This window comes from Lissotriton helveticus, chromosome 5_1 (assembly GCF_964261635.1).
Source record: "Lissotriton helveticus chromosome 5_1, aLisHel1.1, whole genome shotgun sequence".
Taxonomy (NCBI): Eukaryota; Metazoa; Chordata; class Amphibia; order Caudata; family Salamandridae; genus Lissotriton; species Lissotriton helveticus.
Genome location: NC_136065.1, coordinates 1,425,635,175 through 1,425,659,057, shown reverse-complemented (window position 1 = coordinate 1,425,659,057; position 23,883 = coordinate 1,425,635,175). Strand labels below are relative to the sequence as shown.

The window sequence follows — 23,883 nt, the reverse complement described above, 5'->3', positions numbered from 1 at the left end:
ACCTCTGTTTTATTGGAGTTCAGTTTAAGGCGGTTTTCAGACATTCATTGGCTCACCTGTGTCATACAGGCATGAAAGTTGTGGATGGTACTACGAGGGTCCTCTGAGATGGACACTATAATCTGCGTCTCATCAGCGTAAGCATCCGAAGGATTTATAAGCCTGGCCAGGGGAACAACATACAAATTAAAAAGGGTTGGACTGAGAGACGAGCCCTGTGGAACCCCACAAGGAAGAGTAAAATTCTGAGATCTCAGGCCGTCCTTCTCCACAGATTGTTCACTGTTAAAAAGGAAGGAATTGAACAGTTGTATGGCGGTACCGGCGATGCCTGTGTCTTGAAGGCGACATAAAAGGAGGCCATGGTCCACCGTGTCGAATGCTGCTGACAGGTCAAGAAGGATAAGTGCCACCATGCCTCCCTTATCTACTGGGGCGCCTAATTTCTTCCATGGCCATGATCAAGGCAAGCTCTGTACTGTGGCTGCCGCGAAAACCGTTTTGAGAGGGATCCAGAATGTTATTGTGATTGATAAACATAGTTCTTGATTCTGTTATTTGTCAAGGACTTTTGCTGGCAGTGGCAGACGAGCTATAGGACGGTAGTTGGCTGGATCTGATTTGTCCAAATTCGTTTATTTAAAAGTGGTAGGATGGAGGTCTTTTTCCATAACTCGGGGACGATACCGGTTTTCAAAACAAGTTCCTACTGGAGCCATGGCGCAACAGGCCAGAACACCACCGGAAGAAGCAATGCATGTAGGTGCATGCCATAAGGTCTGGGATTGCGGCTCGGCTGGTGAGGTGGTCGGGCAGTTCGATTTAAAGAGGCTCCTAGACACTTGGCTGTGCCGGCCGGGGGAAGGGGGGAGCGGCTTCTGCAGGGACTTCCAGAAGCAGGACCACTTATTCTTGCGTTCAGTTGTTTGTGCATCCCTTGGTTAATGTTGTAAGGAATCGGCCAGATACTGCAGAATGGTGTCAGAGGGAGCAGAGTGCAATGCCCCTGGAGAGGAACCTGCCTTTGGCCTAATTCGCGGTTGCTAGTGGCTTGTCCAAGGTCACACAGCGCGTCTCCGATTAATCTGGTATTAGATCCCAAGGCCTGCTGGGTGCCTCTTCTGAGAAGCTCCATGCAATGGCGTCTCTGCCAATCTGTCATTTATGCGTTCAGCGGTGTGCCCCTTCTCCCAAGTTGAATACTACAGGGAGCCGCTGCCGCCAAGTTCTGGAAGAAAGTCCGGCTTCAGAGCGTTTCAATTATGATTCCAGCATCAGGTCAGCGGTGGTGCTGGTTTCAGTTTTTGCAGGAGCAGTTGCCATGGCAACATTTGAAGGCTTCAGCCGTCTGATGCTGAGAGGGTGATTATGTGCTCTTTGTTGGAGATATCAGAAGCCTCTCTTGAAGAAGATTGCGCCTTGCATTTGGGTGCCTAATTATTCAGGAATCAGTGAGGAACGGCATACTCAAGTCCCACCACTGCACAGTGTAATCATTTTAAAAGGCTTAGTGTGTTTAAAGCCTATGCAGATTGAAAAGTTGCGGCAGCAGGGCCTGCTGTACTGGGGTGCCTTCTGCACAGGGCTCCTCCTTGAGCGAGGGTGGTGAGGCTGGTGTTGTTGAGAGTCCTGCCCTGTGTCAGGAAAGAACGTGGTGGCAGTCGACCCTGAGAGTAACTAATGGACGAGTAGTTGGTGTAGTGTTACCTTTTTGAGGGGGGGGTTCTATTTTTTGAACTAGTAATAATGTTTTTTTTATACCTACATATATACGCTGATTTGACATAATTGCAATTGAAACTTATTTGGTATGATGTTTAGGAATGGGTTTATTAATCTGTTTTAATTATGCCACAGTTTCATGTAAACAAACATTTTAGGCAAGATAGATGCCATCACTATTCACTCACTCCTGTCCTCCCCAGTACATCTTCAACCCCCACCCCTGTATATCCTCGCCCCATAGGCTCCGCAGAGCACAGTCAAGCGAACGTGTAGTAGTTTATTCCCACTGCTATGATTACATTGCTTTTGATTAACTTTCTCCTATACTCTGTCTTGATACATTGTCAACATCCCTTCTTCTGCCTTCCCTTGTGATCACTTGTCTATTTATTCACTGAAAGTCCTATTGTTTAAATGTTTCATATTAGTTGAAATATCTCCAGATGGCATTAGCATAGAGGGCGTTGAATACATTTTTCAGAAATGGGATGTTATTGTGTGTTAAGGTATTTTTCTTGTGTTCTAATTTTCTAAAGAAATTATACTTTTGATCATGTCACAATGATTTTGCAGTTTTTTTTACAAATTTGTTATTCAAGAAATGTTTATAAGAACCCCTTGATTTTGAGGGTGAGCCAGAAATTGCTGAGATATTTTAAGAAATTGGTTATGCTAGGGGTGCTGTCCTATTTCTTTTTGATTTCCCTGCTTATTTAGGAATTAGAAAGGTTTCTGATATTGCATGCCTGTATATGTTTGCAATTGGGAGCTTATAATGGATTCAGTAACGCTTATTTTTTTAATTTTGTAATGAAGCCCTTTACTTTATTGCGATCTAGAAGTCAATTATTGAGTGGGACTCAATACTGCTAATTGATATTTATATTTATGGGGTGCCTTAACGCGCCGTTTAATCTGTGGGAGAACCGGATGGTGTAAATTATCGGGCTGATTTTTCGTGGTGTGTGTATTTTGGGGTATGTGTTTTTGCTCCAACAGTATCAATCAATGTAAAGAGGGCGACCTCCTCCGGTCGTTCTTTCTCTGGCTGTGTATCCCAATATCTGTCTGTAGACTCGCATCGCCCTTTCTCTAGATCTCCTCTCATTCCCTTCTTAGCTCTCACTGCACCCTCTGAACCCACTGCCCTCTTCAGCTGCCTCCCATTTAACACTCCTATCCTTTGATAACTTGTCACTGTCAGAAAACAGTGAACATTTTTCTATAATCTTTTTTTAGATGTTTACATTTTTTGCTGTTTGAACCTGTAACATCATTCATCAGCGTTTCCTCTCCACAGACCAAAATTCCCAGTAGAAATCAGATACAATTTATTTTTAGCACTCCTTTTTTTAAAAACAATTTTATTAACATTTCGCGAAGCGTGCCATGACAGTATAATTCACACGGTGTACAGTCGTAGATACAATATTGTGCAAATATAAATTCTTTCGTTTTTCAAAGTGGAGACCTATCAGTCCAGTCCCCTACGCCCAAGTGATTCCCAAAGTACGATCAATAAATCTCATTTAGTAGAGTGTGCTCATTCACTGGCATCAGACTCGGACTCTTCTAATGGGGGGGTTCACATATATCACCTCGAAAGGCGTTCCACCCTTCCCAGACCTTCATCCATTTTTTGGAACACCCTCGGTGGACATATACTGACTTTTCTGCCATTATCGCCATGTCCAGATCTTTGCACCATTGATGAGCGTAGGGCTAAGTCTGGACACCTAACGTTGTGCAATGTTTCATTTTGCTACCATCATGCCTAAAGTTACCCAATCTTGAGCAACCGCGTTTAAATCCGTGGGTTCCCAGATGTTGAGCAGACAGCACCTCGGGTCTGGCAGAATTTTTACATGTATGACCTGGAAGAGCGTGCGCATCACCGCCATCCAGTAGCGCGCTATATTCGGGCAGAGCCAAATAGTATGGTAAAAAGTACCTGCTTCTCTGCATTACCGGAGACAGAGCAGCGTATTTGTGCAGTGTATTTTATGTAAGAGTGTCCTAGTGTAGTACGTGCGGTGTAAGATTTTTAATTGCACTAATCTAAGTCTAGATGTTATTGCAGCCTCTCTAGCGGATGCAAGTGCCTCCTGCCAGTCAGCCTCATCAATGTCTCCCACTTCTAGTTCCCACGTGATCTTCAATGTTACCGTGGGGTCAGAGCAGTTATTTACTATTTTACGGTAGGTCAGTGAAATTGCCTTTTTGTAAAGATGGTCCGTTAAAAACCTATCCTCTAGTGGGGAGGATTCTTCGGGTCGCGTACCCGGTGGAAGGAGGGACTGAAGTGCATGCCTGATCTGCGTGTATCAAATTATTTCTGTCTACACTAAGCCGTAGGCGGCCTGTAGATGGGCAAATGTGACCATCTCTCCCTTCTGCCACAAATCCCCAACTTTCGATATTCCTATTAAATCCCAACTGTGAAAGCCCTTGGTGTTGCACAGCATCCCAAGTCGCTTGGTATCCCATGAAGGCATTGCTTGTGTGACCACCCCTTCCCAGCCTAATGTTCGTGGCGCCTCAAACCATATGCGTATTGTGTGCGACGTTGGACCTGTGAGATTGTACTGTCTCTTTTTGTTGTAGAGTGCCCCCATGATCCCAGACGAGCCTAGAAGGTGCCTATCCATCCGAAATGCTGCATCCTCTTGGGGGACATGGAGCCATTGGTTAAAAGCCACCAGCTGGGAGGCCCAATAGTATACTCTGATATCGGGAAGAGCAATCCCGCCGTCGTACCAGCTTCTGGTGAGTTTGTGCATTGCTATACGGGGAGTTTTCCCGTCCCAAAGCAATGTCGTCACTTCCGCATTTATCGCTGTGAAATATGAAGAGGGGACCGGGAACAGTGTATTCTGCAGCGCATAAAGAAACCTGGGAAGTGCCATTATTTTAAAGAAGGCAGCCCTTCCCAGTAGTGTCAATGGTAGTGTGCGCCAATACTTGACGTCTTTTTTTAATCTTGTCTGGGGCTGTGTCAAGTTTTTTTCCGTGAACTGTGCGTGGTCATGCGTTACGAATATCCCAAGGTACTTAAAGCCGTCTGTTACTATCTTTAGTGCTCATCCTCGCGGGAGCCGTGGTGGGGAGCCGTGTAGGACATAGAGGAGTGACTTTTCCCAGTTGATGGTGTATCCTGATACACGGCCATAGGCCACACATATATCCAAGAGGCAGTTGATGGATCGTGCTGGGGATGTCAAGTATAGTAATATATCATCCGCGTAGAGCGAAATACGGTCTTCCCAGTCACCTGCCCATCGCAACCCCCGTATCACCAGGTCCTGTCTGATCCATGCCGCCTGAGGTTCAAGTACTATTGCAAATAAGAGTGATGATAACGGACAGCCCTGCCTTGTCCCTCTACCCAACGGGAATTCAGTTGATAGATGGCCGTTTACTACTACCTTTGCCATTGGCTGAGTGTATAATAATTGGATCCATGCACAGAATTTTGGCCCGAATTCCATATGTTTAAGGACTGCGAAAAGGAAAGGCCATTCCACTAAGTCAAATGCCATTCGCGCATCCAGAGAGAGTATTGTGGCTGTGTCCTCTGCTATAGTCGATCTACGCTCCATCATGCCATGCTGCCTTCTTAGATTAAGCACTGTGGTGCGGTGGGGCATAAATCCGGATTGATCCAGATGGATCACAGCTGATAAGTGTGGTTGCAGCCTGGTCACTAGCATCTAGGTCAGTATTTTTGCCTCCGCGTTAAGGAGGGAAATAGGTCTGTAGGATGTACACTCTTGTGCCGGCTTGCCAAATTTATGTATCGCAACTATGGTAGCAAGGTGCTGGTTCCTGGGCAGGATCCCTTTGTCCAAGCTATCTATGTACATGGCCAAGAGGTGTGGTACAAGTTGAGGAGCTGCTCGTTTATAGAATTCGACCTGAATCCCGTTGGGTCCTAACGCCTTCCACCTGTGTAACGCTCTAATTGCCTGTGTAAGTTCCTCCGGTGTGATATCCTCATCTAGAGCTGTCATTCATCTGTGCCTAAGGTAGGCATGTGTATATCGTGGTGAAATGCGAGGTTCTCTTCTACCGTTGCGGTGGCTATTGGTGTGTACACTGTCTTGTAATGTGTCGCCAGCGCTTCAGTGACTTTCTGTGGTGCAGTTACTAAGCATCCGTCATTTAATCTGATCTGAGTTATCCAGTTATTTGCTCTTTCTTTTTCAACCAGGCCAACAGGCGGCCTGCTTTATCTCCCTGTTCGTTGATCATATGTTGTGTTTTGGTAAGCCTACTAGTGGCCTCTGCACGCGTGAATGCACTATACTCCTGCTGTGTCAGGTGTAGTCTGCGCGTCGTCTCTTCAGTAGTGTCTGCCACCTGGACCGCCTCCGCCAAAGAGACCTCCAATTCTAACTTGTCAATGTGTTTTTGTCGATCCCTCTTCTGTCCCACAATTAAGGAGATTGCGTGTCCACGAAGTACTGTCTTATACACCTCCCATAAGGTTGTTGAAGAGGGGACTGAGTGTTGATTTTCTTCGAAATAACACTTTGTTGCCTTAATGATGCCTTTGCTTATTTTACGATTCTTAAGACACCCTGGGCGAATTGGGAACAATCTTTGGTTTTGTGGGGCAAACGGTGCATATGCGTTGAGCACTGGGTAGTGGTCTGATATACCTCTGGGCAGATGCCTGATCTCTGTCATGCCTAGCATCCCTGTGGCTAAAGAAAAATGTAGTCGAGTCTGGAGAGGCTATTATGTACTACAGAATGAAATCTGTATTGTCGTTCCTCCGGATACCTGGTCCTCCACACATCTAACAATCTAAGTGTGTCTACAACTTCTAGCAACCTGTGGATGGGCCCACTTGGGTCTCTAGGGGGCTGCCGGTCTACAGATGCATTCATGGTGGCATTGAAGTCACCACCAATAATTAGTTCTCCATAGGGAAGTGCGAGTAGGAATTTCCCTAGGTCTGAAAAGGCAGTCTGGTGTAGTGTCGGCGGTATGTATGCTGACACGATATTATATAGCCTACCATCCCATTGGCATGTGATTACCGCAAATCTCCCTGATCGTCTCTGTGTGACCCGGTTACTATCAAAGGGAAGTTCTTGTTCATGAGGTTCTGTAACCGGAAGTAAAATCAGAGTGGACTACCATCCTAAAGCCCCATCGGTCCAGGGCCTTAACAGTCATTCCCTGCAGGTAAGACTCCTGGAGGAGTGCTACCGCCGGATTCTGCCGACTAAGGTAGTGCAACACTAACCTACGTTTAATTTTGTCCCCAACCCATTCACATTCCACGAAATCACAGTCCGTGGAGGGTCTGCTTCTGTAGGACAGTGTCAACATCATCTCAGTTTGTGTCTGTCATAATTATCATTTGTGGTCAATCTATCTTGGACTGTTTTGAACTTGTCTCCTATGTTGTCACCTATAGTGATCCTTGCTGTAACACCACACAGAAAAGCTTCATTCTTAACTAAAAAAAACCTTCAATTAACTGATCCCAACCCTCCACCCCCTTCCTGCACAGCAGATTTAAAACTACCAGCCACCCCAACTCAGCAGAGTGCTTTAGTCCCCTAACTGTGTACTTGCGTAAGGGGGGGGGGGAGAGTCACTCTGTGACCCCCGCGCACCCCCGAGAGCGTCCTTGTAGTCTGCGATGTGCACCGTGCTTCTTTCCAATCCGGGGTGCAGTGTTTATGTATCTTCTCATATGGTCTTTAAAGTATTTATCCTTCGGCCTGTAAGTTCATTGACCCTTGTGCCGGCCTGGCAGCCTGCCTGTAGGTCGTTGTTGCCTTGGCATGATGCAAAGGTGTACCCAGGCGTGGCAACATTGCTCGGGTCATGTCTCGTGGCATTAAAGTGCTTCATCCAGAATGTCATTCAATATCACTCCCGTTCCCTGCACCAGCGTTCATTCCTGTCGGTGTCTCTGTCTCCTCGGGCTGAGCAGTTTGCGAGAGTTGTCTTCGTCTTGCCCCTTGTCTGTTGCTTCCCTTGGCTGGGCGCCAACGCTCCAGCCAATCTTGCGCCACTTCGGCGATGTGAAGAACCAGCTCTTGCCTTCTGCTTCGACTCTCAGCTTTGCCAGAATGAGCATTGCATATTTGAGTTCTCTATTGCGTAGCTCTCATTTGACTTTTCATAAAATTCCGCCGTTGCTTAGTGACTGCCGCTGTGTAGTCCAAGTAGAGGGTTACGTCACTGTTAGCAATCCGTAAGGGGGTGCGACTCGGGCCGCCTGTAGGATCGCATCCCGATCTTTGAAGTTGAATATTCGCGCCAGATTAGGTCACGGTGGGGCTCTAGGCTTGGGTTGTTCGCCCGGGAATCGGTGGGCTCTTTCCACCGAAAAGAATTTTAAGAGTCCACGAGGTTGTACTTGTGTTTTGATCAGCTCTTCCACAAAGAGATGAAGTGCTGGCCCCTTGACACATTCCGGGACACCTACCAGGCGAACGTTGTTGCCCCGCGAGCGTCCTTCTTGATCGTCCAGTTTCTCCGCCAGCTGCTTGGTCGTAAGTTCTAGGTGGCGTACCTACCGTTGCAGGGTTGACGTGTCCGTCGAAAGGGCTGCCGTGGTGGTTTTAACCTCCGCCATTCTTGTGTTCATTTTAGAAATATCCGTTCTGAGCAGCGTTATGTCGTAAGATATAGCGTAAATGGAGGTTTGCATTTGTTGAAGAGTGGTCATAACGTCGTGCAGGGTGATCTCTTTTTGTTGCACTGGCTGTTTGCTGTTTGTAGGGCTCGGGTCATGCCAGGTGTCTTGTTGCTCTTTGGTGATAGCATTGGTGATTGGTCGAAAGGGCTGCCGTGGTGGTTTCAACCTCCGCCATTCTTGTGTTCATTTTAGAAATATCCGCTCTGAGCAGCGTTATGTCGCAAGATATAGCGCCAATGGAGGTTTGCCTTTGTAGAAGAGTGGTCATAACGTCGTGCAGTGTGATCTTTTTGTTGCACTGGCTGTTGGCTGTTTGTAGCGCTCGCAGTCGTGCCAGCTGTGTCTTGTTGCTCTTTGTTGGAGGGGGTCAGTATTTCTTAGCGGGCTGGCTTGAATGATTTATTCTGTTCGGTAATGAAATGTCACTGTGGCTTTACCACCGATTTTCCGTCCAGCCAGCCGGTTTCCCCTCACCGCTGGTGACAGTCTTGTGCAGCCACTGATCGTCGTGCCACTTCGCTGCGAGGCGATCCAATACTGCTGGGTCGCCCTCGTTGCACCTCCGCCTTTCAGCGTCTCAATGGCCGCTCCGCTTCTCCGACTATCCGGTGCCACAGCTGTGCGTTGCGTTATTTACTTTGTGGCCGATGCTGGTCCCCACGTGCCGTCTTCCCTGAATTGCTGTGGGCAGTATGTGTATGCCTCCTGCTGCCATGCGATGCTCAAAGCCACTGTGCACCAGTGTATTTGATCCCCCATGGGCACTTACGCAGTTCTTCTGCCCCTCAGCGCTTGTCCTAGTCCCGCAGTGACACGGGCCCTTATTTACGTCTCACCTCAGCGCTGTTGGTGTTCCGGGCGGCTGCGATGCCAATCCTGTTGCCTCTGCACCACACGTCCATACACCGTCAGAGGCCTACGCACAGTCTGTCGATCATGCCCCCTCTGTGGGCGGCTACTTCAATCACTTGAGGCCCCGGCTTCGCTTCAGGGTCTAGCAGAGGCGCAACTAGAGCCAAATTTCGGGGGGGCTAAGAAAAAATTTCGGGCGGGGGGGGCTGAACCTTTAATCAGTAGGCAGAGTGGAGCTGCAGGGCCTCCAACAAGGGGTGGAACAACAGCAAGGCCTAATGAACATTCAAATGGTCTTTTAAAGACCTGTGAAACGATCGGATGTGGCTGTGTGTGTGCCCGGGATCTGTCTCTTCCCGGGCTGCCACACACGATGGGCTCCATATATTATTGTCTCATTGCTTAACACTTCCAAAGTTCTATTTAGTATTCTCTGGTTGTAATTGTGCCTCCAAGGCTTTGGATCAGGTAGATTCTTAGGAGCCTTTATCTAGTTTTCTTCGATTGTTACCTGTGCCACCAGTTTTCCATACTTACGTTATGTTATGTTACATAGATTTGTAGCGTGCACAGATACTCACGAGTTTCCCGGCGCAGTGCGTTGCGGGGTGAGGAAATGGACTTTAAACAAAGAGATATGTTTTCAAGTTCTTCTTGAAAGCCACTGGGTCCCGTATATTACGTAAGGCAAGAGTAAGGGCATTCCAAGCTCAGTTAAGGTTGCTTAACTGTGCTGCCATGGCTTGGTCTTCAGTTGCTCCTGGGTTGGCTGTACATGGTATTCTGGGCCTGCTTACCCTTACTGTGAAGGCTCATAATCCGGGTCGGATTGGTCATGTTTATGTTTATGTTTATGTTTATTAAAACTTTTATAGCGCGCTCAATTACCACAGGGTATCCTGGCGCGGTCATGCAGGCACTCGGGAAATGGTCGAAGGGCCGGTAGCCGAGTTCTAGCTGTGGGCTGTCTTTTTGGGTAGCCTGGGGGCTGTCTTTTTGGCTAGCCTGGGGGCTTTCTGTGCTGTTAGGGTGAAGCCAGCGGCCAGTGGGTGCTTGAGTGGCCTTTCTAGAGGCAGATGGGTGGAGCTATCACTCCCTTTCTCTCGCTGGGCCGGCCCATTGAAGTATGCTGATTAAACGGGGGCAGGGGGGCTGAGCAGAAGTGGTCTCACTTGCATTTATGTGTGGCTCAGCCGTGTGAACTAATCTGTAATTTTTTTTATATCTAGATGAAGTTAATAGAACATGCCCCCCACCCCCTTTCTTTTCAGAAAACTTCGCTGAAGCAGTGTTTGCCGAATGGCAATCTGCAAACATGGGCCACTTTTTTTTGGTGTGCCCGGGCCAATTTTTGATCCCAATCCAACCAACTATTTTAGAGTTTTTGTTAGAAGTCTGGATAGACCGAGCCAAGGGTCCCTGTGCCTCAGGAACATCACTTGGGGACAAGACTCACTCCAGTAGAGGCCACCAGCAGGGTCCAGTTCAGGTTCAGTTCCTTCCGTTGAGCTGTTCACTTCAGGCAAAAGGCCTTTTACAACTGCTTTGTGACTTGTTGCCACACAGGAGGTCAGCAAACTGACCCTCGGAGCCCACTTCTTTGTCCTGGAATCAAGTGGGAGCAGGCCCAGCCCTTCAGGTTTTTCCACAGATCCAGAGAGTGTTTTGATGGAGGGTCCTTGGTATAGCACATTTATGATTGGTACCAGCAATGGGGTGACTCCGGGCTCCTTTTTAAACAATAGTCTAAAAATTCCCTAGCAATGGTACCCATTTTTGCAGCAGTGCTTGTTTGTCCTTCTGTAAACAATACCGAAATCCAAAATAGGTGATCCCTTCTTCTCTTGTGCAGAGCCTTTGGGCACACCCAGAGTTGTTACCAGGAAAATGTGTAGTCCCTTCCTCGGTGATCACTTCTAACCAGTTCAGGGTGTAGATTCTGCCACCTCATCCCTCACTGTGTTTGGTGCCAGCTTGGCTGAAGAAACAAAGGGCTCTCTTCTCCAGGTCTCACATTGCATTTTTGAAGTGCTGTCCCTGTTATAAGTTAATGAAGTTCCTAAATCCACCCTAACTGTTCTTCTTGCAAGAGGATGAAAAGCATTGTTCTTGCTCTCGGAGTCGTTTTCAGACCTCATTAAGGTCAAGCACTGGCTGAGCTCCTGCTTCAAATTAACCTCCAGGAGTTTCCGGCAGGGAAAAGGTAATATTTTGAAAGTTATTTTTCCTCACTATTTATTACAAATTCAACTTCACTGTTGAATTGGGATTTTAATATATATATAAAAAAAATAGTGGTTGAATTATTTTTCCGGCAGGTACCAACCACAAGATAGTCTGGATTTACTTATTGGGCAGCCAGGGCCTGTCAGAATGATTTAGGTGCCTTGCCACTGTAGTGATATGTTAACATTTCATTTCTACATCCCCACTATTAAATACCATGCACCTTTAATTGTGGGCTACAAGACCTACATATTATTATTTAAAGGCAGGTTTCTGTGTGTCAAAAGGGTAATTATTACAGGTTGAACTGCAGGTTTAAACTGTACTAGCCAGGCTACTCCAGTAGGCCTGCAGCCATGTTTTCTCTCCCACACTAATGGATGGCACAACAGTGCTACAGTCCAGAGGTGACATTTACCTTTTCATGCCATGGGAATATTTCTGCTCCATCTGCTATGGCCTTATAGAAAGGTTATATATGCCTATCTGATAGAGACCTCTAGCCGCAGATTCCTTACCGTAGAATATCCTAGGCGTCAGGCTAGATCCAGAAGAGTTTTGCTCAAGCAATACCCTTGTGCTCCAGTAGGTTGCTTCGGTCTGCTCCGCGTGGCATCGTCTTCCACGCTGGAAGTGACGTCCGCCTCACCTAAAATGGCACCACCTCGGCACGCTGATGTCAGTTCTTTTCTTGCCAACTAGAGTAGATACGTGAAGAGAGCCACTCTCTGTCAATTTTTGACAGACTTTCCTCTTGACTCTTTGTCGAAACTTTTGGGTGTGTAGGTTTTTTCTTCAATAGCGAAAAAGACTTCTGGATGCAAACCGTGCTGAGCCTGCCATCGCGTCATGTCGGTGACAGATTTACACTTAATTTGTCTCTGGTGCCTGGAGAGTGACCATGATTCGAAGTCATGCTCCGACTGCTGGTTCATGGCTCCGAAGACTTCGATGAAGGGTTCCCATGTTCAGCCCCACGCCATTCGGTTTGAAAGTTTTGTTCCAAGGCGCAGTCGAGGGGCAGGTCCGGGCACCACTCTGAAAGTCTGAGGTCCTTGTCCTTCCACTCGAAGTCGTTGAGTCTATCATGTAAGAGGCATAAAAAGCACAAGAAGTCAGTCGTTCTGCGGAAAGTGTGCCTGTGTCGGCCGAATGCTTCCCTGCTGTTCTAGGAACAAGTGCGACCCCCACCCAGTTCAAAGAATTCTATGATGCCCTGTGCCTCATATTTGGGCAACCTGACCCTCCGGACGTGCCTGCGAGCCGAGAGGCTGAGAAGGGACTCCATCGGGGTCTGCACTTATGTTCCCTTGGGACCTTCCCCGGCCCTGTCCTGAGACTCCCTGTGCCACCTAGCGGCGCCAGTCCCATTCTCAGCCCTAATGACCCGGAGCCTTATCAGCACCTATCAACACCGATGATGGCGCCAATGGCAACCTTGGGTCCTAGGTTGAGTCTGCCTTATTTTGAGGGGCTAGGAATAGAGCAAAATTGGGATGGCTCACTGGACCTTATACAGGACCAACCTGAGCCTGAAATGGACCGGTATGCAGAATTGGGTGAGGCCAGGGCCCTGGATACCTCCCCAGATTCTGGCTTGCTATCACCCCGTACGTGCCTATGGGGGAGAGAGCTTCATCTGCTATGGTGGTGAGAATGGCATCCGCGGTCCTGGACCTTCACCGGAAGACAAGCTGAGCATCGCTACAAAAGTCCTGCAGCTGGGTGTCTCCTCCTCAGAACCCCTCCTGCTTTTTAACGAAACCTTGACTGATGTCCTTCTGGGAACCTGGTCCAAGCCCAGCAAGGGATCTCCTGTCAATAGACCAGTTGCCCACCGTCATCACCCTGCATCAGACGACCTGAAATTCCTCACCAACCACCCATGCCCCCGGTGGTCCTGTCTTCTACCTCATTGGGTGCGTTTCCCTCAGCACCCCTGGACAGGGATTCCAAGAGCCTGGATAGTTGGGGCAAGAAGATTTTTTTTCTTCCACTAGTCTTGTGGTAGATGATCACTGCACGCCTTTTGAGCCATTACGCCCACTGCTTGTGGGAAACTGTTGCGCTGGTGCCTCACAGGTCCCAGAGGAGGCTCAAGCCATTCTCTCCCTAGCGTTATCAGATGGGGAGATGCAGCAAAGTTCACCATTCGTTGTGAACTTGACACCACTGACTCACTGAGCAGAATAATGTCATAGACTGTGGCTGTTCGACTCCATGCCTGTTTCAGAACTTCTTGCTTTTCAGGGGATGTCCGGGCTTCCCTTATGGACATGCCCTTTGGTGGCACCCATATCTTCGGAGACAAGGCAGACATGACCCTTTGCTTTAAGTGCTTTAAGGACTTCTGGGTTATGACCAAGTCCTTGGGCCTCTTAGTACCCATACGTCCCTTGTCTGCTTTTCACCCCAGCTTCGCCAGCCAGATCCCACCCACAAGTTTTGCGGGGGCGGCAACCTCTGCATGGCTCTTTTAGACCCCGTGGGTAAGGTGGCCAGAGGTCCAGTCAGTCCACTCTTCCCCTTGCAGCCTCTAAACCTTCCTAGTTAGGCCCTTCAAGATCATGTATGGCCGGTTGGTGGAAGAATCAGTCATCACCTACACCACTGGTAAAAAATCCCATTGGAGAAGTAGGTTCTTCATATAGTCCGAACGGGCTACACCCTCCTCTTACAGACTACCCCTCCCTCCATGCCTCCATCTTACAACCAGCTGATGGAGAACCACCTGAACTTGCTTCAGGAGGAAGTCAGAACTCTGTTGGCGAAAGGAACCATAGAGAGAATTCTGGTGCAAGAAATAGGCTGAGGTTGCTTTGTCCGCTACATTCTGGTCCCAAAAAAGGACAAGTACCTTCATCTTATTCTAGATCTACAAGCCCTCAACTACTTCCTCAAAAAGGAAAAGTTCAAAATGCTCACTCTGACTCAGGTCTTGTCTGCCCTAGACCCCAGAGACTGGATGGTAGCGTTGATCTTGCAGGACGCCTTTTTTCTCATTCCCGTCCTGCCTGCCCATCAGCGCTTTCCTCATGGTAGGCCATGAGCACTGTCAGTTCACAGGGCTCCCCTTTGGCCTTACCAGCTCCCCTCGGGTGTTCACCAGGATGATGGCTGTGGTCGCAGCTCATCTGTGCAGATCAGGGATGCCAGTCTTCCCCTATCTCGAAGAGTGGCTGTTGAAGGCGAGCCGTCCCAGACTGCCCCCTCCCACCTCCAAACTATGGTGAATCTCCTGCTTTTGCTGGGGTTCGCTATCAACGTGCCGAAGTCATACCTGACTCCCTCTCAGACTCTCCCTTTCATCTGAGCTGTTCTGGACACAGTGTAGTTTCAGGCCTATCCTCTCCATCAGCGAGTCCAGGATATTCTGGCTATGATAGCAATGTTAAAGCCTCTAGCCTGGATTTCGGTGAGACTGACTCTGAGGCTGCTGGACTTAATGGCCTCCTGCATCTTGCTAGTGACACATTCCAGATTGCATATGCAGGCTCTGCAGTGGGCCTTGTAGTTCCAGTAGGCTCAGCATCAGGGGAATCTCTCAGACATAGTCCAGATCTCGGAGGCAACTGCACAGGATCTGCAGTGGTGGCTGACCAACCGCAATTGGGTCAGAGGCAGACTCCACTCCCTTCCCTAACCAGATCACATAGTAGTGGCAAGGTGTTGCTCCTGGGATGGGGCGGCCGTCGGGAGAGGTGGAGATCAGAGGACTCTGGTCTCCGGCAGAATCCGAACTCTACATCAACTTACTGGAGTTCCAAGTGATTCATTTGGCATTGAAAGCTTTTCATCCCTCCATCAAGGGAAAGCAGGTTTAGGTATTCACAAACAATACCACAGCCATGTGCTATTGCAATAAACGGGGTCGGTAGGTTCCTGGTCACCTTGTCAAGAGGCTCTGCGTCTCTGGACATGACTGGAACAGCAGAGCATATCCCTGGTGGTTCAACACCTAGCAGGTTCCTTGAACACCAGGGCGGACAAACTCAGCCATCAGTGCCTAGCAGATCACAAACGGCGTCTCCATCCGGAGGTGGCACCAGGTCTCTTTCAGAAGTGGGGAGAGCCTTGTTTAGATCTGCTCACCTCCGCGGAGAACGCACAATGTCAGAAGTTTTGCGCACTAGAGTTGTCAATGCGGCACTCGCTCAGTGACGCTTTTCGTCTAGAGTGGAGCTCAGGCCTCCTGTATGCCTTTCTGCCAATACCACGCCTGTCCAGAGTGCTCAAGAAGATCAGCAGTGACTCGCCCAAGTCATTCTTGTCTTCTCCAACTGAACATCGATCCTTTGATCAGGCTGCCCCTTCGTGAGGAACATCTGTCACAACAGCAGGGAAGGGTACTCCAACCGAACCTGCCAACTCTACACCTTCTTACATAGAGATTGAACGGCGGCAGTTGCTAGTAATCGACCTTCCGCCGGAAGTCTGTGATGTGATTTTGGCAGCCAGGTGGCAGACCATGTATGCCTGCCGGTGGCAGAATTAAAAAAAATATTGTACAGAAAGTTCTATTGATCCTCTTTCTGCTTCCCTCTCTCAAGTCCTTCTCTTTATTTTGACCCTTGCGCAGCAGGCCTCTGCTCTGGGCACTCTTAAAGGGTACCTTTTGGCCGTGTCTGCAGTCTTGAGGCTGCCAGACCAACCCTTTTTATTTAAATACCCTATTGTAAATAGTTTTATAACAGGGTTTGTACATATGTTCCCACCTGCCCCATTCATCATGCCTCAGGTGTACCTTAATTTGGTTCTTACCATCCTGATTTGCTCTCTATTCGTACCTCTCTACAGCTGCCCCCTCCGGCTTCTTTCCATCAAAACAGCCTTTTTAGCGGCAATAACTTCTGCCAGGAGGGTCAGCTAATTGCAGGCTCTGTCATCCAAGCCTCCTTACCTGACCATCTTCCCTGATAAGTTGGTGCTTCGCATTAGGGTCTCTTTCTTACCTAATATAGTAACACCATTCCACGTGGGGCAGTCAGTCACCTTGCCCACTTTTTATGCTCTTCCGCACCCCTCTAAAGAGTAGGAGCGACTAGACCCAAAAAGAGCATTGTCTTTCTATCTTGACCACACTAAAGAGTTTAGGGTGGCCGAACCAACTCTTCATGGGGGTACGTTGGATCCAAGAAATGTTGTGCTGTGCAGAAGAGGACTGTCTCATGATGGATTGTCCTCTGTATCAAAATTTGCTACCCTGTGGCCAAGAAACAGCCTCCTGAAGGATTAAGAGCTCATTCTACCAGAGCTTAGGCTGCAACCACAGCGTTTCAATGTGGTGTTCCAGTCCTTAACATTTGGCAGGCAGCAACGTGGGCATTGCAGCACACGATCACTAAGCTCTACTTCCTCGACAGTGTAGTCCGGAGGGACCGCCTTTTTGTCTGCTCTATCCTGGTCTAAACTTGTCCGCAGTCCCTCATCCGGAGATGGTATTGCTTGTGTATCTATTCTAAGGTAAGGAATCTGCGGCTAGATGTCTCTATCAGATGGACAAGTTACTTACCTTCGGTAGCACCCTATCTGGTAGATACATAATCATGCCACACATTCCTTACCAGCCCAATCCAACCTCCTCGCCCTGCGGACAGGTTTTTATGGTCAGGCTGGTCCCTGTCAGGGCCCTAGTTGTTCTAAACATACCACTGTCAGTGTACTCCATGGATCCGGGCTCCTGATGTGGAAAGTTGTGAAAAGTAACTTGCATCAGAATGCTGAGGTGGTGCCTATATAGGTGACAAAGACGTCACTTCAGGTGCCGACGACAACGCCACATGGAGCTGACTGATGCCGCCTACTGGCGCTCAAGGTTATTGCCCGAGCAAAAAAGTCTTCCAGATCTAAGCTGATGCCTAGGATATTCGAAGGTAAGGAATCTGCAGCTAGATTATGTCTTTACCAGATAAGGCATTACAGAAGGTGAGTAACTTGCATTAGGGGGTTGGCCACATTTTAGAAGTCAGAACCTGGGGCCTGATTACCAATATTCCAGTGCACACAAAGTAAAAAAACAGAGGCATCATTCCAAAACAAATATGGGTGATCACGCCAAAAAGGTCCTTTTTCCCAGTGGGAAATACCAACTTCTGAATAAGCATTCTGTTTACATTGCTATTTCGAGAGAGAAAGCCATTAATGTTAATGCATGCTTTATTAAAGTTCTGTGTTATGCAAAAAATAATTTAATGGGATAATGGATTTATGTCACACAATAGGGATTTAAAGAAATCAAAATGATTGTTATTATGAGAGGTGGAAACGCAAAGAAAGCTGGGGCTGAATATATAACTCTGACTCGGACCTTATACTTTAGGACTGGTGAGCCAGGACAAGAGTTGAGCCAAACATTTATTGTACATGGCATACTAATTTAAGTCACAACATAATTAAATAAGTATTCTTACTTGGTGATAAAAGGAAGACAGCAGGAGATATTAATCCAGTGGATTCATTTTAAAATGCGCAATCGGCAAGCCTGGGCGCAAATACCGACTTCCTACTTGCCTCAGCTATGTGATCCTGTGCAAATCGCTTTACTTCACTGTGCTTTAATTAGAGTTTCAAATTTGAGAGCACTTTAAATCCTGTAAATGCTATGGATATACAAATCCTCACTTGTTTACAGTTTACTAGACTGTATTGCTCCTCATATAACAACACTATTGTCCATGACAAACATACAGTGTAGTTAGGGCCAGATGTACGAAAATGCAATTTTCCATTTCCTAAATAGCGACTTCTTAGAAATTGCTATTTAGGAAATGCTAAATGATTTGTATGAAATATCCAATTTCCAAATAGCGATTCCTACATAGCAGGAATCGCTATTAGGAAATTGTAAATTGGAAGTCCCATGCCATTTGTTTCATTGGGCCAGTTTAGCATTTCAAAAATAGCGATTTTGATAATGCTAAACCTCAGATGGCTATGGGCATAAGCCCCCCGTAAATCACCCCAAAATTAGTGGTGCACATGTAGAGCTCTAGGGGCATGTGTGCACTCTATCGCACTTCAAAAAAGGCATCTTTGGGTGGTATAAAAAAAATTGCACATGGTAATCATCAACTTGGAGTTGATGATAAATTGCATTTCCTAAATTTAGGAAATGCTTTGTACATGTGCATAGGAAGAGCAAATAGGTAATCCCTATCTGCGATTTCCTATTGAGGAGATCTTAGGCCCACATGCATCAAGCATTTTTGCAGTCGCAGACGGTGCGATTCCTTAAAATCGGCCGTTTGCGAATGCAAAAGTGCTTGTTGGGATGCATCATGCCATTTTAGAAGTCGCATCTTTTTTACGATTTCTAAAATTGCATTAGCATTTAAGAAATCGCAATTGTGCGATTTCTTAAATGCTATGCATCATTATAGAAAAATATGCGTTTTTTAAAATTGGAAGTGCAAATTACCACGAAGTTCAACTTCGTGGTAAATTGCGAAATTGATTAAAAATGCACAAAAATGCATTTTTTAAACTGTAAAGTTACACACACACATGTCCTTAGGACATGTGTGTATGTAACTTATGCTGAAAAGTACATTTCAGGGGTGCATGGGGGGGTCCTTTGGACCCCCCCCTGCACCCATGAAATTTTCTAAGTGCCACTCGCAATTTCCATTGACTCCTATGGGCCTTTTGGCCCATAGGAATCAATGGGAATTGCGAAAATTAAGTTAAGAAATCGGTATTTCTTTGGGATTCGGTAAAAAATGCGAATTTTACCGAATCCCACAAGAATACCGAAAATATTGATGCATATCATTTTGCATTTCTTAATTTGCGATTCCTTATTTTTCGCAAATTAAGAAATGCAAAAAGACACAATGATGCATGTGGGCCTTAATACCGATTTCTGCAGGGTAGAAACCGCAAATTGCGATCGCTTAAAGGACTTTGTAGATACAAAAAGGCCATTTAACATTTCTTAACTGCCCGATTGGCAGGTGTCAAGGCAATGATGTTATCTAATGTACTGGAGTGAAGCATAAGACTTTGAAGAAAAAAATATTTGTAATTGTGGAGATTCTTTATTCTGTTACTTGTTGTTTGCTGTGTCATTTACACGTCATATATGTGTTTTAGTCCAGCTGTACTCGTGCTTTTTTCCTCTGCCCAGACTCACAAAGTTTGTCCGAAGCAGCCTATGGGTGTCTTGCAACTCGAGTTTTTACGCAATTTCTGCCGTTGTTCGAGACCAGCGGCCTTTTAAGTTTGTCTGCTAAATCACTCTTCTGTCTCACTCTGAACTTTGAATCGAATGTTCTGAAGCTCTCTTAAGTTAGCCTTCTATTAACTATTTATACACGGAAGAAAGCTAAAGTCTCGCGAGGTATTGACTGGAAACAAATCACAGGAGGGCTGAACATCTACAATGTATGCTTTCATATCAAGGATAAACAGCAGGTAGGTCTCCTCGCTGTTAAATAATTTATTTTTAGGTAGAATACTGCTGAGTCGGCAAACCTCCTAAGTGGGATGGTTAACGACTGCTTACGATTCGTTGAATCATAGCCTTTAACAATTAATATTGATTCTGTCCTGAACAGGAAACCGCAGTGGAACTGCATAAATATGACATATCCTCACATCTACTGCAAAATGTAAATGTATTGGTAATATACTCAATTCGCTGTGGAGAAATGATACAATTTACAATACTATTTAAATCCATTAAATGCCCCATTACTGTATGATTCTGTGCTCCCTTACTGCCATTGGAGCCATTATGTTCCCAAATATTAGGACCTTCTCGTGATTGACGTCCATGGTGAACCATATTGCACACTGTGGTGATATGTGCAGGATGTAAAATGAGCTGTACCCCGCGGTTTTTATATGTTCCAGCTCACGGGATTCATGGCGCGGAATTTTATTGAAGGCTGTTAGCAGCATTTCACAAACTGTGATGTCCTAGATTTTATGGCTTAGTGTAGAGAGAGGGAAGCTGAACACATGGTCGAGTTTCTGATTATTTGATAAAGCAAACTTGATTCTCATTCAAAATCTTTGTGATTTTAACCGCGTCTGTCTGTCTGTCCCACGATTGTATCGCTCACGATTTAAGTCATGCCTTCTGTGTGTTAATGTGTGTCTACACGAGTGACCATACAAAAGTGAAATATTTACAGTATGGATGGTGACCTATAATCAGTTACTACAAATAGAGCAGTGTGTAACCTCAGCCTGCTGACTTCATACACCTATCGGGCTGTGCTTAATTTGTAAAATATTTAGTGCCAGGACCCTTCTCAGAAGGCTGCTGTAGCTTGAACCACCCATTGCCCCTGTCAGCACTGCCAATGAAAGTACCAACACAACTACTGACCATTGTACTCCTTAAATTGTGACAGTTAAGACTTTTCCAAGCCACCGAAAGCTATAATAATGGCAGTAGCAGCAGGTATTATTCATTTTTAATATATATTGACTTATAACCTGTTGTTGTGCTAATAATTAGACAGACAGCACTACCGTGTGGTGGACTGTCATTAGAGCCATTGCTGGCAATTAAGTACCGGTGCCGAGCACGGGAAAGCACTGGCTCAAACTAAGCTCTGCTATCAGGTGATATAAACAGCACTATAAAGTTGTATATAATATATGTGTGTGTGTGTGTGTGTGTGTGTATATATATATATATGTACGAATGTCTATATCTTCTTGTGTTTATATGTGTGTGTGTGTGTATATATATATATATATTACCTAGTTATAGTTATGACCTATTATCCATAGGAAAACCGCAACATTCTATTGCCAATAATTTTGGCGTCGATTGATGAATCTTCTTGAAATTTTCCAAACTTTTGGCCAGCTCAGTTCCGCTGAAAGTTTGGGGGTGATTGGTGAAGCGGGGGCCGAGAAAAAAGGGGGGTCCAAAACCTGTTTTCCCCATGCAATTTCCCATAGGACCTTTAGCCACGGCTACAGCTCGAACAGCTGAACGGAATTACACCAAATTTGGCAGAGAGGTAATCCTCAGTTCCGACTTGTGCCTTTCGCATATCTGGTGTCAATCTGTTCAGTAGTTTCTTTGAAAATTACGGTTAAAGTCATTTATACGTCTATGGGCGCAGAGGATCCGCGGATTGTGCGAGGATTGGCCTCGTAGGATAAGCGCACCGTCCCGATCACGCGCTCAATTCTAATTGGCTGCCAAGCAGTTGTAAACATTCGCAATCAGGAACTGTTGGCAGCCATTTTGTGCCTCGGTAGAAGCGAGGCTGAGGAAGTCAGTGAAATGTGTGCAAAATGTGAAAAGGGGGCAGGGAAGACACACCCTGACCCCCTAGACCTGCTCAGGGGGTCACATAAGGACCCTTAGGGCCAAAAAAGTAAGATAGTATATATATATTTTTTTTTAAGTAGCGAGATGCGCGTACGATCCGTGCATTTCGCCGCTGAAAAAAAAGAAGCATGTATTTTTGAGATATACATCAAGCTTATGTGTTTAGATCCTGGGTGGCTGTAAAAAGAGCCCTTCTGTTTATTGAGAGATTTTAGTGCTTGTAGTTAGGACCTATTATGCATAGGAAAACCGCAATATTCTATTGTCAATAACTTTGGTGTCGACTGTTGAATCTTATTGAAATTCTCCAAACTTTTGGCTAGATCAGTTCCACTCCTTCCCTGAAAGTTTGGGGGTGATTGGTGAAGCGGGGCTGAGAAGAAAGGGGGGTCCCAAAACGTATTTTCTCCATGCAATTTCCCATAGGACCTTTAGCCACGGCTACAGCTCGAACGGCTGAATGGAATTACACCAAATTTGGCAGAGAAGTAGTCCTTAGTTCTGACTTGTGCCTTTCGCCTATCTGGTGTCAATCTGTTCAGTAGTTTCTTTTAAAATTACGGTTAAAGTCATTTACATGTCTATGGGCGCAGATGATCTGTGGATTGTGCGTGGATTGCCTCGTAGGATAAGCGCACCGTCCCGATCACGCGCTCAATTCTAATTGGCTGTCAAGCGGTTGTAAACATTCGAAATCAGGAACTGTTGGCAGCCATTTTGTGACTCGGTAGGAGCGAGGCTGAGGAAGTCATTGAAATATGTGTGGAATGTGTGAAAAGGGGGCAGGGTATACACACCCTGACCTCCTAGGCCTGCTCAGGGGGTCACACAAGGACCCGTAGGGCCAAAAAAGTAAGATAGTATTTTTCCTTTTTTTTAAAAAGTCACGGGATGCGCGTAGGATCCGCGCATTTCGCCGCCGAAAAAAAAGAAGCATGTATTTTTGAGATATACATCAAGGTTATGTGTATAGATGTTGGGTGGCTCTAAAAAGAGCCCTTGTGTTTATTGAGAGATTTTAGTACTTGCAAGTAAGTACTGATGCAGAGTCTAAAGTTCATGAGAAAGACTTTGTTCTCTTCATCTGTAAAATGTCAGCATCTCTCCTATAGATGCCATGCACATTAAAATGCATATTTTGGTGGTATATGGACACCATTCTATAGTCTCGGAGAAAAGTAGAAACCGATTTATTCACATTTTTTCTTAACTTTCTCAATCTGTGGACAAAATAGATTGGAGTAGTTCCATTTCTGCCTTTTGCATATGTTAGAATAGACAAAGGGAGTTTGGGGGAAAAGTGAAATTAGAACAGAAAAGAAATGATTGGTTGTTTGACAACATTATACACAGAAAACTAGGGTGTATGTTTTTGATTTTTAAAAGCATGATTCTTATTGGTTATCAGAACGTGATTGAAAATAATATTATGTAGGATAAGGTAGTATATTCAGAAGTCGAGCACACTTTCTGTTTTTTTAGCAACATTGTATGATGAACTTTTGCGTTCTCCGGGAGTCATTATTGCTTTTTTGCATGGGTAGATGCTAATTTGTATATGGAAATGCAATTTGCTTTGGATTTTGAAAGTGAGAATAGATGTCACTGCTCAGTCTTTCAAAATGCAAACTATGTTTGCTATGGGAGGGCGGGAGTCGTGAGAGTCCCGCTCTGTCAAAGCAAACAGCAGTATAGCGGGGGTAGGCACCCCGGGACACTGCAGGAGCCGATCATAGTAGTTTCCAGGGCCCTCGAGATCACCAGGCGGAAGGCCACGCAGTCTGCCTCTTGTAATGAACAAATTCCCGGAGGTGGTGATTCCCGGAGCTCGAGGGGGGTTGTTGAGGCGCACAGACTTGTAATTTTGTAGGGGGTGGAAGGGTTGGATGCGAAAGTGGTGCAAGGGAGTTGTAAATCTGGAACACAGTGTTTTGTTTTACTTTTCTTTCCTTTCTGTCATGTCGAGGATCCAGGGTAAATATAACGGTTTCTGTACAGCCAGTAACTTTTAACCCTACCCCCAAATGGCTTTCTGCCTGTTACTATAGTAATGGAACACTTACGTGAGTACAGAGGTTAGAAGTTCACCCCACTATGTTGCTAATGGCATTGTACTTTT

The 23,883-nt window shown here is 46.2% G+C and overlaps 1 protein-coding gene across 3 annotated transcripts in view; it reads left to right on the top strand.

Annotated features, from left to right (window-relative positions):
• MAGI3 (membrane associated guanylate kinase, WW and PDZ domain containing 3) overlaps positions 1 to 23,883 on the top strand; it is a 1,411,302-nt gene that overhangs the window by 1,180,523 nt on the left and 206,896 nt on the right. The gene's annotated exons all lie outside the window — the stretch shown is intronic.